The sequence below is a fragment of the Scomber scombrus genome, chromosome 24 (assembly GCF_963691925.1).
Source record: "Scomber scombrus chromosome 24, fScoSco1.1, whole genome shotgun sequence".
Taxonomy (NCBI): domain Eukaryota; kingdom Metazoa; phylum Chordata; class Actinopteri; order Scombriformes; family Scombridae; genus Scomber; species Scomber scombrus.
In genome coordinates, this window is record NC_084993.1 from 4,510,933 (window position 1) to 4,525,624 (window position 14,692).

At 38.9% G+C, this 14,692-nt stretch overlaps 1 protein-coding gene across 3 annotated transcripts in view; it reads left to right on the plus strand.

Moving 5' to 3' along the window:
- Positions 1-1,178: 1,178 nt before the first annotated feature.
- The window catches only part of LOC133976337 (inositol polyphosphate-4-phosphatase type I A-like), a 50,496-nt gene continuing 36,982 nt past the window's right edge, over positions 1,179-14,692 (plus strand). For 2 of the 3 annotated variants that reach the window (XM_062414528.1, XM_062414530.1), the window contains exons 1-3: positions 1,179-1,280; positions 2,748-2,874; positions 14,083-14,174. The gene's annotated coding sequence lies outside the window, so the exon portion shown is untranslated. The remainder of the gene's footprint in view (positions 1,281-2,747; positions 2,875-14,082; positions 14,175-14,692) is intronic. The other variant, XM_062414529.1, reaches the window with a different exon arrangement.

Consider the following 14,692-nt stretch of genomic DNA (forward strand, 5'->3'; position numbering starts at 1 on the left):
TATTAGTCCAATAATAACTCCTTTGATCCACGTCCAGAGTGATAAAATATCAAAGTTTCAAAACGAAATAAAAAATGCGTCATGTTTAAGTTTCAGGAGGATAAATAAAATAACTCAGCAACTCCTTCTGAAGTCTGAGGTGCAAACAATTCTGGTTTCAACTGTTGCAGAACCTGCTTGACACAACACCTGTGTGCCTTGCCTTCTGGGTGGAGCTGATTGTCTTACAGCGGCATGAACATAAAAATGATGTCATCATTTTTGAAGTCCAACCCCTGCTCTTATTCAGTGTTATTGGGTGTTAGAATTAAACACATTTAACATGGACACAGATTTATGGCTGTGATTCATGCAGGGTTTGTGCAAAGTAGGGTTTTGATGCTTTTTTGACACATGCAATTACAAATGATGTCCACATGATGGCGGCAGAGGACAATTTAAACTTTGAACACCTGCTCCGTCAAACAATTGGCCAAGTATGAACACATTTAGAGGGAAAATCACAAGTCATAAACACATACGCCTTCTCGGAAAGTTCCACATTGACAAGTCAAGAAATAAATATTGTAATTATTGTTATGAAGTACCACTTTCAGTAAGGGAGTGTTCTACATTTCCCACCTTTAATACTCACCTCAACCAATCAAAGCAAACCAGAACTATGATTACTTTTAACCAGGCATAAAATGACAATACTCAAGTAACTCAAGACTATATTTAAAGTCCCACTCCACTCAAAAATGTGCTTTTTTTCTTGTTCCTACAGTTGGATGTTGGAGTTTCCCCTTGTAGAAAGACCTATATGCAGACTTTGATATTAGCAAGCTGTTTTCACATTCATCATTTCTCTAAACAGTGTTATATTTTCACAACTCAGTGTCAGTGAGTATTGTGCAGTTAGTAATTTAATCTTATCTATCTATCTTTTCACAGGTCCCAAAATCTCTGGCTTCACCCCTGCTTCTATACGGCAAAAAAAAAAAAAAACCCTTTTTCCAATTTATATCTTGAATTTTTTATCTCCAGGAAAAAAACATGCTTCTGAGTACAATCTTATTAATTAATTAGGGCCTTTTAGAGTTATATTATAATTTCTACGTGTTGCGTGAGATCCTGCGTAATGACGTAGCCGGCATGCCGTGCAGGAGGCGTGGCCATGGACTGCAGTTCAGAGGCAGAAACAGTGCGGAAGGTTGCAGAGAGAGAGAGAGAGCACTCCTCCTCACAACATTAACACAAACCGGATATTTTATTTTACCACACATTCAAAACTTGACCCGGTAAGTGAAGACTATTTATGACTAGTTTTTAAATCAAAAACCGGAGCTGTTGTGTTGGCTTTAATGGCTTACGGCTGCAGGCTTTGTCAGTGTTTACGTTACTTCGCACAGTAACGGGAAGCTTGTTTAGTCAAGCTAAGTCACTCATTTGTGTATTTGAGTAAACTACACTGATATTTATGGTATGTAACTTATAAACAAGCAGTGACAAAACGCTGTTGAGTGTGGCATTGCAGGGCAGGACATAAAGAGGGTCACTACAGGTATAAAATGTTACTTAATAGAGGCAGAAAATTGGTTATAATTGGGCTAGTGTGGCTTATAATGGGAATAATCTCCATTGACAGGACATATTAAAGTGTGTAAGTGGCTCATTGAGTGTGGCTGGGCTAAGAAACACTGCTAGTATTACGTAACTTAGTGAGGAACGGTGCATTTTCCTCCTGTGTGTGTGTGTGTGTGTGTGTGTGTGTGTGTGTGTGTGTGTGTGTGTGTGTGTGTGTGTGTGTGAGTGAGTGAGTGAGTGTACAGTATTGCCATGTCATGTCTGGATATGGTTATTTCATGGTATGGCAGTGATGTTGCCTACAAATCATCCTTTTACACACACACACACACACACACACACACACACACACAAACACACACACACACACTTGTATATTAGTCATTGGTCAGTGCGATGTACTGATTATGCTGAGTGAGTGAGTGTGTGTGTGTGTATGTGCTGACTGTGTATGTGCACATGTGCTGAGTCCGAGTCTGTGTGTGTGTGTGTGTGTGTGTGTGTGTGTGTGTGTGTGTGTGTGTGTGTGTGTGTGTGTGTGTGAGAATGTGTGTGTGTGTGTGTGTGTGACTTTGCACGCTCACCATACATTTCCCTGCAGTGCCATCGGTGAGGTTTGAGTTTCTTTTCGTCGCTGTGCATGAGTCAAGGTCAGCTGGACATTGATTTTTTTTGGGGGGGGGGGGGTAGAGCTGATGAAGCTCTTCAATAAGGTGGTGAGTGACCGGCTTGCACATTTGGTGCCCCAGGTGATGAGTTTCAACCCAGACGACACCCCCCTCCTCGAAATATGAAATAGATGGATCCAAACAAACAACAAATTCCTTGTAAACTACTAAACAACTTATAACTAAAACCTGCCACATGACACCATTCAAAAGCAAAACCAAAATGTTTAATAGTTAAGAGTAATTTATGCCGTCATGATACAGAAGTTGACCTGAAACCTTGTGGTTGACAGTTATAACTGTGAGCAAACCTAGCAGGATATTATTGATTGTCTCTGTTCTGGTGTCGGGGGAAGTTATGACTGTATATGAGCAAATAACAGCACATATGAGTCAAATTAACTTTCTTTATATCGCTTATAATTACAAGTTAGTCTCAGAGTTTGTGTGGCAAAATGATCCGAGCTGTGATTTCCTGACTTTTTTGAGCTTTTCAGCCTCATCTCCTCACAGTCTCACCGGCTTGTCTCTGTTCCAGGAAGGTTTTGGAAAGGGCCGTGGAAGTCAAAGACCGGAGTCAAGGATTGGCAGTGAGGGAGTCAAGAGTAGCAAGAGAGGTGGTTGAAAGCTCAGAAAGCTGGTAAGTAGACCTTTGAGCTGGAATATTTTGTTACATTTACTCTTCCTAAATCTCAAGAATGAATTTTGATGCTCAAAATCTGCCGAATCAGCAACAAATGTGACAACATTGGATCATTATTAGTGTCTCAGTATTTACTCAGACATGGCAACCATTGAGTTGCTCCAAATCCAATTATTTTAATTTTATTTTGAACCATCCTTCTCGTTTTTCCTTGTTGGTTTTCCTTTACCTGCAGTCTTGGAAAACCCCAGTCTTTCTATTTCTACATAAATCATCACTCGTCACTCTCTTTGTCTATTCGTCTTTCAAAACTTTCTTGCAGATTTGTTGTTGTGGTGTTGCCTTTTGTTGAAAAAACGGATGCTGTAAATGTGTCAGAGGCCTTTTTTCTTCCCAACTCCGACAAGAATGATAGCAGCAGTTTGTCAGGGGTGTCAGATTAAACGTCTCGGCTTCGTATCCGGTCTGGAACTTGTCGGGCAACATGACAGCAATTAATTTATTCATTTTAATAACCAGTTTAATGTCAGTACTTCCTTCTTCTTCCAGTTTTTAAGGTGTGTTTTCTTCTCTCAAATGGAAAACTGGGTCAAATTAGACCCTCAACAGTATCTAAGTGTTAAAAGAATAATAATAAATGAGGCGATTATAGTGACTTTTGTTGTTAATTGGCTCAGTTGAACAGGTTTTTAAATTGGATGTGATGCATATTTAACAACACAGGCCATTCACACCGTCAGAGCTGTGCTGATTGAGTGTGATGAGATTTGAAATCACATTGCTTGGGTATCCTCCTCTGTCATAATTTAAAATGTGTGTGTGTGTGTGTGTGTGTGTGTGTGTGTGTGTGTGTGTGTGTGTGTGTGTGTGTGTGTGTGTGTGTGTGTGTGTGTGTGTGTGTGTGTGTGTGTGTGTGTGTGTGCACGCGGTGACTCATCATACTCTCCCACTCATCCCCAAGAGGGTCGAGCAGAAGCCTGTTGATTCACCCTCGTCTGTCGTCCTTGCTCTCATCAAACAACAGGCACATGCACGGCCGCCTGGTTGTGTCTTAAAATGGGGGGGGGGGGATCCCAAAAAGATATATACTTGGCATGGAGGGGTCTGGGGGTTGAAATTTATGACAAATTTCCTGCATTTCATCACCAAACCTCTCAGGATTAAGTCGAGAAACAGCCACCTAAATTAGTCTAGAGTAGCTAGATTGAGGGTTTCTCATTTTATGAATTAGATTCGGCTCCTTCGTGAACATTTCAGTGACAGAATCCAACTTTTATCTAATTTAAAGTGTGGCTGGAGTCAGTGGACCAAGCAGCATCCTTTTATATGTTCTCTACCTTCACAGTTAAGCTAATTGGCATGTTTCTCACCTTTTTTAAACAGTCAGACTCCTGTGTGAATTGACAGCCAAAGCATGCTGTGGCAAACCATTAGCGACTTAAAGGGTCCAAAAATGTGTGATCACTTGTTTTTTATTACTCGTCGGTTGCTGAAAATAATAAAATGATCACCAGATTGTCGGGAAGACAGTTCTTCTGAATCACGGCTGAAGACTTTCCTGTTTGCGACTGCTTTTTATCATTAAATCCATATTTTAGGTTTAATATCTCACACTGCACTTTAACTTATTCTCGTGTTTGTATCCATCATATTCTATTTTAGCTTCATTTTATTTCCAATTTAATGCTTTTAATCATATTTAATCATCTTTTTAGTTTGCCACATGTTGCTTTTATATCCTATCTTGATGCATTTAGTTGTTTTTATGCTAAACATATGTCGCCCTCTCCCCCTCTAACTGAATAATAGGAGTGCATTTGTTCCCCTCTGTTGCTCAGGTGTCCGTGTGTGCACATGTATACAGCGAGCACGTGTGTGTGATATTTATGACAGATGTGAGCTGTATGCTGCCCGTCTATTTTAAATAGATGGAAGAGGATGAGAAGCACATATATAGCTTACATAACGAGGAGAGACATACATAATGATAGAGAGAAAGTCAGGGGGAAGTTAACGAGCTGCGTCACCCCTCTTCACCAAAACATGGGCCGCTCCATCACCCATCAGCCCTCATCAGGTAAACAAAAAACTGGTTATAAAACATTTCTGCAGATAAATAATACACAATGATACATTTCATAAATAGAAGAGATTGTTCCACAGCTACATAGAAATACAAGAGCAATAAGTAGATCTTTTATATTAAAGAAATGAGAAGGAACATTTAAGGAAAAGTGAAGTTTTATCTCAGTCTTAAATTCACCATTAGCATTATTTTTATGACTTATTTTCCCAATTAAAGACAAATAGAGAAGAAAATATGTCAGATATGTGATTGAGAATATAGCTCTAATCAAAGTAAGAAGATGAGTGTCTAAAATCAGATTTTATAGTTTGTCTTTAGGTTCTTTATTTTCCCTTTAACTTAATTATTAACAGTAGACACACCCTTCTTCATATTGTCTTTACTCCATGCTGTTAAGTTACAAAACATCTTATATAATGTTTTATATATACTTATATTGAAACATACTCTCTCTATATATATATGTGTGTGTGTGTGTGTTTCCTACACAGATGCACACACACACACACTGTGTTAAAGTGTGTTAAGTTGAGGTGGTTTGACACAGACACACACTGGTCTGCTGATGCTGGGAGCTCTCATGCGTAATTAATTATTGACGAGCATTGGGGGGAAAATGGAGAGGCATCAAAAAAGAAGAGTGAAACCTGCACTATGTGTGTGTGTGTGTGTCTGTGTGTTTGTGTCGGTGTGTTTGTGTGTTTGCATGCCAAAGATAGGACCACCATGTGGAGCATGGCAAAAAACGTGATTTGTCTCTCCGTGGTCTTTGTGTTCGAGCCATCTCCACACTGCAAAAAATATCTGTTATATCAGGCATTTTAATCCTGCAAAAAATGTGATTGATGTAGCTTCACAGTGCAGTTTTAAAAGCTGTTATCTGTAAAGCCTTTAATTACTATATTTTACTACACTTTCCCATCTTGTGACTCTTTTCTCTCTCTGCTGTTAAGCTGCATGTTGATCAGATTACCTGCTTGCATCTGTTCTGGTCTAAGTTGCAGAGCCAGCTTAGTGTAGTGGTGAGTTTCAAGTCATTATCTTAATTATCTTATTCTTTATAAAACACTTTAGTCAGGCTTGTTCCTCCTGTTACGCCTATTAAGTTCCAAAAAGCTGCAGTATCAAAAACTGTCAAGTACCAACAGTGGAACAAAATGACATTAACATAGACTTTTCTAGTAAAATGTTATTGTCGAAAATCAAAAAAGTGTATTATATCAGAACAAATATTGACACCATTGGGCAGAAATGTGTTGAATGAGTTAATTTAATCACATTGTTGGATAATGGGGATGCACCGATGTGATATGCAGGATCATTTTCATTCCCAATACTGTCTTTTTTAAGCCGAGTCCATGCAGTAAAATAAACAGACTAAATTTGGAGAAATGGGAGCAGCAGAGAGAACTGATATCCTGAGAGAGAGAAAAGAAAGTTAGATGGATGTTTCCCCAGTGGCAGAGGAGATGCTGTTTTTGCTGCAGACAGACTAGGCAGAGAAAGAGTTAATTGGCTCGAATGTTTGGGAAGCAGCGAGCTGTTAGAGAGAGAGAGAGAGGGGGGAAGAGAGAGAGGAAGATGGAAAGCAGGAGAGGAGAGGAGAGGGCGAGGGCCAGCGGGCAGCTGCAGTGTCTTTGCCTCGTGACGGCGTCTGCAGCGTGAGTTTGTTTACATCCGTCGGCAGCAGATAGAGCGGAGCAGACATCCTCGGGTATGTGCCGTAAACTCAGGCTGCCATCTGTTTTAAATGGGCTTTTTTTTCTCCTTTATATCATCATCATCATCAACCCTGAAACACTGATGTCATACAAACACTCAGATTGGGAGCGTGGCGTTGCTTTGATGTTTTGATGCTGTGTTTTATGCATTCGGTGGAAAATGCACAATCATGCTGTGTTCTCATAGGTTATCTTTTAATGTTTAACATACAAATTCTTGCTAAAAATGTAGGACATATACAAACGAGTGAGCACTGTACTGATGGAGGATGGCTTTAGCACCAGAGTCACCAGCTGTAGAATAATATCAGTACTAGGTAAGAGGACTTCTACCTTGTTTTATAACACTTTAAAGGCAGGTAGACGACTTCTGCTCTGGATTTCACTGCTTAACCCTTACATAAAGGTCATATTCTGACTCACTTTAATAAACATAGGTTAAATTTCTACATTTGCATATATAAAAATGTGCATCTGCTGCACAAATGTTTTTTAAAAGATGCAAGAAATGTGTATATGGTTTTTTTACAGCTCTCAAACGTAAACATTGGTCAAATTTGACCCTAAACAGTATGTAAGGGTTAAAATCGTGCTAGGGTTTTTTTGTGGCTGGAGAGTGACACAAATGTACCAGACACTTTAATATTTTACCAATATTAGGCTGGTGGCAGGTAGCTGGATTAAAGGCTTTATTACAGACAGACAGACACACAGGAAGTGAAGGATATAAGCCTGGAGATTAATAAAGATATATATTGCAATTGTGCAAACAGAGCAGAAGGATATAGAGTTCTGGTAATTTATTTCCCAATGAACTGATTAATCATTTGATCTTTAAAATATCAGAAAACAATGAAAAATGCCAATCAAAATGTCATCTTCAAACAGCTTTTTTTTGTCAGAGCACCTTTCCAAAATATGTTTTATTTATAGTCACACAAATAAGATGGAGCCTGTGAATTATTGGCTTAAAAAACTAGTTAAACATGAGAAAAAATGTCGATTATGAGAATTGATATGGAGTATTTTTCTTTTGATCCACCAGTTGTTTAATCCCATATTTAAATTGATATATTAGTATGTTTGTCCTTCGCTTATTTGGAGAACCGTTCCTCCGATCACCTTCACATTTGGCAGTTGTATTTATAGAGACCCAAGGATGTGCTGTGTTGAATTTGGCCATGTGATACGTTTCATATACACATTTTAATCAACTTTGAATAAACAGCTGCTCAGCTTTGTGTCTGAATGCAGCTGGGGTTGTTTGATATAAACACTGTCACATCACAGAGGGGCGGGGCTTCTTGACTCTGACCTGACTTCACACCTGGCAGGTGAACTGCTGAGGACCCGAGGAAGTGAAGTGTTGAGTGGAGATGCTTTTAATTAACTTGGACAGACAAGTTAACAGTGAGTCGCTCAGCTGCGTGTCTGAGTGCAGCGATGTCTGTTTCATATAAACACTGTCATATCCCAGCGGGGTGGAGCTTCTGGACTCTCACCTCCTGAGCAGGACAAAGGCTCATGCCCCAAACAAGCATACACAGTGTAAAACTAGCCAATAGGAGCACAGATACTGTATGTTTGATTGGCAGAATAATCAACCAATGGAAGGCTGTAAACTGATTTTATGCCTTAACCTCAGTTTATTCTCACTGGTGAAGTTTTTGTCTGGATTTAAGCAATTTAATTTATTAATTCTTTGTCGTTTTAATTGATACGTTATAGTCCTTACAACTGAGAGGCTGGAACTAGGGAATATTGCATTTTTGCATGGATACTTACTGATATGATTAATAGATTAGCAAATAAGATATTATTTTTGATTTTAGCTAATTATTATCCTGATGTATCTCATCTTGTGACCAATTAATTTAAAAGAAAAATCCACTTTCCTGTGTGAAACAGGGTCTCTGCTCTTTTTCCTTCTTCTTTAAAAGCTGTATAAATATTTTATGATGTTAGCAGGGGTCATATTCAAGACGATGTGGCCCACCTCCATTATAAAACACTGCAGAAAACCATGTACCAATCTTGTCGCTATCACACATGATCCCTCTGCATCAAATTAAGGCGCTATGACCCTTGACCTTTGACCTTATTATTATAAACGTTGGACCTGAACCATATTCTGCTGTTGGCTTTAAATCAGAGAAATATTTACAGGGTGAAATGCAAATATAAACCTAAGACCGGGGACTGTAGCCAGACTGCAAGTGCACAAAAAGCTTCGTCACACCGGCCCGCTTGTTTGCCAAGACTGATAGCGTCCTCGTCCAGGAGCCGCTAGATTATATATAACAGAGCAGGAACATCTTTCATAATTAAATGTGCCCCATGTTTATGCTTGTGTGTGTTTGTAGCTGTGAAACATACTGTTTTTCCCCCCCAAGCAGATCTTTATCTTCTTAGTGAGAACGCCCTGCGGCCCCTCGGTGTTAAGGCGCGATGCCTCTCTGACAAACGAGGCAGATGATAAAACGTCGGTCTTGGCAAACAGCTTCATTGTGGCACAGATGGTTGGAGACTCAATCACTGGCCTCTGATGCATAGCAGGAGCACAACTTCTCAGAATATAAGTTGTGAGTTTGAGCAAACCTGTTCATTCTGATAGACTCTTTTTTTTAAATTATTTGACATATTTTTGCTTCTCAGTCAACCTGAATTTGTTTTTTCTGGTTCTTTCGCTTTAGTTTCTTCATTTTTCTCTTCGCAGTTAGCGCCATGGAAGCAAAACAACAGATTGCTGCAGAATTAAATATCTATTTTAGGCAATTACAGAGAAATTTGTGCTGTGCTTACCGTCTTTCTAATGAAACTATGACTTCATCGAGGTGACTCACATTGCGTTTTTTTTGTCTCCTGATTCTGGTGATTCATTGGTTGATGCCTACATCTCCTCAGATGAGGTCATGGTCACATGGATCTGTCTGGTATTGTTTTCTCCAATATTCACTTTGGCAACTTAAAAACGATCTTTTAAAGGTATAATATGCAACTTTACTGCATGAAAATGACTACAAGGATTAGGCTTATGATTTATATTGTGTTTTGTTGTGTACTTACATTATCCCAATTGTTTCCAACCATCGTAATCAAGGTTAATCAATAGTTAATTTCATTTGGTTATCTGTTAATCTCACAATTATTTTCTCGATTAATAGATTCTATGTTCATTTATGACAGAAAACAGTGAAAAATGTCCATCACAGTGTCCTAGAGCACAAAGTGGCATCTTTAAATGCCTTGATTTGTCCACAAAATAATCCAAAACCCCAAATATACTCAATTTACTATAATGTTAGACCAAGAAAAGCAGCACATTCTTACATTCAAGAACCTGAAACAAACAAAAAAGTCATTTAATCAATTATCAAAATAGTTGTAATCAGAAGATAGTCATTTTCTGATGATTTATTAATGGATTCATCAACTAATTGTTTCAAAAACTGGTTTGACTCAAGCAACAACACCATGGTTGCTGTCAGGATGCATAATTAAAGCCCTGACATTTTGCAGATTTGCATCAGAACTCCAAAATTGAATGAATAAATAAAATATTCATTGCTTATTTTTTTTTTGGAAGACATACAGTAATTCATCCATCATCCATAATCAATGCAATTATTCTGCAAGACAGATTCATTTATGACAAGTTTCTATTAATTGCATCAGTAGAGTAAATAGGGAAGACTTTGCACTTTGCAGCTCTGTAACTCTCCTCATTCTGTGAAAAGAGAGAGATAGTTTGCAGAAGTGGTTCAGTGCCATACATCTAAACCAAATGACACTTCAGCCTTGTCGTCTTGTGTTTCCATGAATGTATCTTAGTAAACCACCAGCTCGAGGCTTCTGTTCCTTGTCAGCAACTCCTCTTTGATTACTTCCTTCATATCATAGGAACTGGTGCTTGCAGTTTCTCCTCAGGGCCAGTCAAAGAGAGATTCACAACTCGACTCTGCCCAGCGGACTTCTGCTTTTCACCAAGGGTCTTCAAACGTCTCACACTGGATTTTTTTTTTTTTTTCATTTCTCCTGCGTCACATCTCACCGCAAAAAATGCCTGTCTTTTGTTATCTTGTGTTGACACTTAAAGCTGCAGTTGACATGGTTTATGTCTATGAAAACCACCCAACTTCAAAGACACCTTGCACTTCTGCTCTTTTACCCCCGACAGTCATTTCAGTGCGGTCAAGGCAGGAAATACCTCCCCTTCTTTCTTAAACAGCAGTCGTGAGAACTCAAGCTGCCAACATGCAAAGTTGCAACTACAACAATTGCAAAATAATCAATGCAGAAGACAGATAATGTTGTTAGCATCAAGCAGTCACATTGTACAACATTTTTGGATATTGTAAGTGGAACTATCTCATTGTTGTCACATGTTTTAACCAAGAATGAAAGTGAATTCAGACTACTAAAGGTCAATGGTGTGTTTGTGGTGTTTTCTCTTATATGTTTATGTTTTACCTTTTTTTTTTTACAGTTGGTGACAGAGGCTGACGAGAGAGAGAGAGAGAGAGAGAGAGAGAGAGAGAGAGAGAGAGAGAGAGAGAGAGAGAGAGAGAGAGAGAGAGAGAGAGAGAGAGAGAGAGAGAGAGAGAGAGAGAGAGAGAGAGAGAGAGAGAGAGAGAGAGAGAGAGAGAGAGAGAGAGAGAGAGAGAGAGAGAGAGAGAGACCTACAGCAAAAGGCCCGTTGCTTGAGTCAAACCAGGGACGCTAACTTTATGTGGCGTTCACCTTAACAACTCAGCTACCTTCACTTCTTTTAAGGACTGTTTGAAAGTTAAAGATATAGCTAGAGATGTTGCGATGACGAATCCGATACCTGAACTCGTGCATCGGCCGATATTAACGACAATGAACATGGTCAAAGTTCCAAAACACATGAGGGGAGGCTCCCTGAGAGCGAAGTTACACTTCCTCCTCATAATGACGTCATTTCATTCACTCTTGCCCACAAATGACATCTGTTCCTTAGCTTTGGTTTCTGAGGTTGCTCTGTGGGTTATATGCATTATCCACTTTCATATTAAAGATCGGATTAACGTTCGAACATGCAGAGATGTTTTTGAGAAGTTTAGGAAGGGCCTTAAAGAGACTGTAGCTAAAACGGCATGTTTAAGACAGAGGCTGAACTGAGGGGCTGCAGAAAAGATCCAGTATATGATAAATAAGGTGTTTTTAACTGTGAATCATGCAAAGATACAGCCCTAGAATTAATATACCGATCTGTAAATGTGCATGCTGTGTCCTCTTAAAGGTTTCATTTATATTTAAGGTAAAGCAGAGTAAGGGTTGAGGTTGGGGTTAAGACAGCAGAGCGATACTGACTCATATACATGCTCTTACCAAGGATAGTGCTAATGTATATGTGTAAGACTTTTATAGACGTACTTGCATAGGTCAGTGTATGTTACTGTTGTGTTAAAGTGTCCTTGTGCTGTGATTATAGCAACAACGCAGCCGGGCCAGATGTTAAGTGCAGCCACAGATCCAAGCTGGCAGAAGCTTGCTGCCGTCAGTCAGACCGAGTCTTTTAAGAGACTTCCTGAAATAACAAAAGGAAGTGCTGCTAACGCGAACAAGAAGCAGTTTCTCAAACACGCACACACACACACACTCACACTGCTAAGTAAGGTTTGTTATCCTCTTTTGTTCTCGTCTTCTCCGTCAACAGCTTGCTGAGAAGTTTATCATCGGGTGTGAATGCACTCTGGAACATGTTTTGCAAAAAAAAAACGTGTCAGGCTGTTCAGTATCTCAGCGTATCCTGCTGCTTATACGGAAACATCACTCTCTGTTTGTCTGTGATTGTTTAAAGCTCAGTTTGATTAAGGTCTCATAATTTTTAAAAAGCTGTTGGTTCCTTCTCTCGGGGGCTGATTGGACTTTTTATATCAGCCAATTCATGGTTAGTCTTTGGACCCCTGATGCATGATAGTAATGGTTTATCAGGGGTCAGTAATGAGTGTTTCTACTTTGAATATGAAGTACAGATCTGAGAAGTTTGGAAAAAGAGGTAGACACTTTAAAAAAGGGTAATCTCTCACTGTCATCACACCTAAACGACGGCTATAGCTGCCACTAGTTCCTCACAGGACGCCAATTGGTCTGAACCACTGTCGGTTCTTAATTTGAAGCCTGAAGATGGATTTTCTTAAAATCTCTCTAATCCAGCTGCTTCGCAAGGTAAACAGCTGGCAGCAGGTGTTTATTAGCTGCAACCTGCAAGCTGACATAATCTTAACCTGTTAAGCTTTGAACATTCAGAACAATGGATAAAATAGTCATAATAATAGTGATAACATTAAAAAAGAAGAAGAAGAAGCTAACAAAATGTAAACATGACTCGACAATTTTCTCCTATGTGAGAGGAACAAAAGACAAAAAATACACAAACACTCAAACATATCCTGCATTAGTGATAGTAGGACATTCCTCTTTGGTTACATTTCATTTATAAGCTATATCTGAATGACTTTAACCCTCATGATGGATAAAATCTTCTGTCATGTACAGGTTTAAATCACAGTAGATAAAATATTCACACTGGAAATTCAATCTGGGTGACATTGACCACCTCAAATATTGTCATATTTAATCATTTACGGTGTGAAAATGATATTTATCTTTATATTAAGCTATAAAACAGATATGAGGTTGTAAAAGTGTATCACTTAAATGTAACAGAGCCTTGAAAAGACTTGAAAAAAGGTGGTTAAGATATGTATTGGTTCATCATCTCGCTCTATATTTGGAGATATATTCCAGAAAAGGAGATATTACCCTAAAATTTGAGGGTTTTCAGAAACACGTCACGACTATTCTCCAATTTAGTGATTCAGGTTAAAGACAGGTCCGGATATTTTTAGGGCTTTTTTTTTCTCAAGCAGCGTGATTCAGTTATCTGAAATTTAAGTTGGCGGCGGTGTGGAGAAAGTGACGAGACTTAGACTGAAGGCTCTTTCTGTGAGTGTTTGTGGCTGTGGGCGATGCTCATTTTCATGTGAAAGGGCTACAGCTGCTCCGTCCCTCTAAAGAAATTATTCATGCTTTATTCTGATGCGGATCCCAGAGGGCACACACACACACACACACACACACACACACACACACACACACACACACACACACACACACACACACACACACACACACACACACAGGGACAGAGAGCACCTCTATTATTGGTTCAATCGGGCAACAAATCTGGTTTTGACAGAACTAGTTTTATTTTTTGCGATGCGATCGAAGGCGAGCCGTAATGGCCACTGCAACCTTGAAAGTGTCTGGGAAAGTTGTCAGCAAATAGATCTCATCCCCCCATTTTAGCCAGACATGAATGAAAAATGTGTTTCTCTGACTGAGCAAAAACTAATTTTGTTGTTTTTTCAGATTGTGAACTTCTGCTGCCCCCGTGTAGAAGATCCTCCCCACTGAACCAGGATCAACTTACTTCCTCTTTTCTTTCATCCCAGCAGAAGTCTGTGAGTAAATGTTTATTAATTAGTATATGAACTGCACACAATATCAAATCACAGCTGATAGGAAAGGTACAATAGCTCAGTATTGCATGTGAAGCACTCTTCATTTCCCTTTTTTTTTTACCTCATGAATGAGAAACTGGAAATTGCCAAATCTGGTTTAACTTGTTAGATTAAAAATATGATTTAAGGTTATTAAAATGTCTATCTCCCCACAATACAAGTGAATATCTTAACTTTCCTGAACACAAATCAACTGGTTTGTTCCAAAATCATTGACCATGCTTAAAAAATTCCTTCAACACTGGAAATAAGTTGAACCAGAAAGCTCACACAGAAGACTTATACCTCTTATCTTACCTCTTAAATCTAACTTTATGATAATAGAAAGTGCTTCAAATTTTCTAAACTCTGTATCTGCACATAGATCTGGTACAACGTCAAAATACATCCAGTGATAAACATGATACAAAGGCCCATATTTATTTATTTTTATATTATTTTTTGGGCTTTTTTTTCCT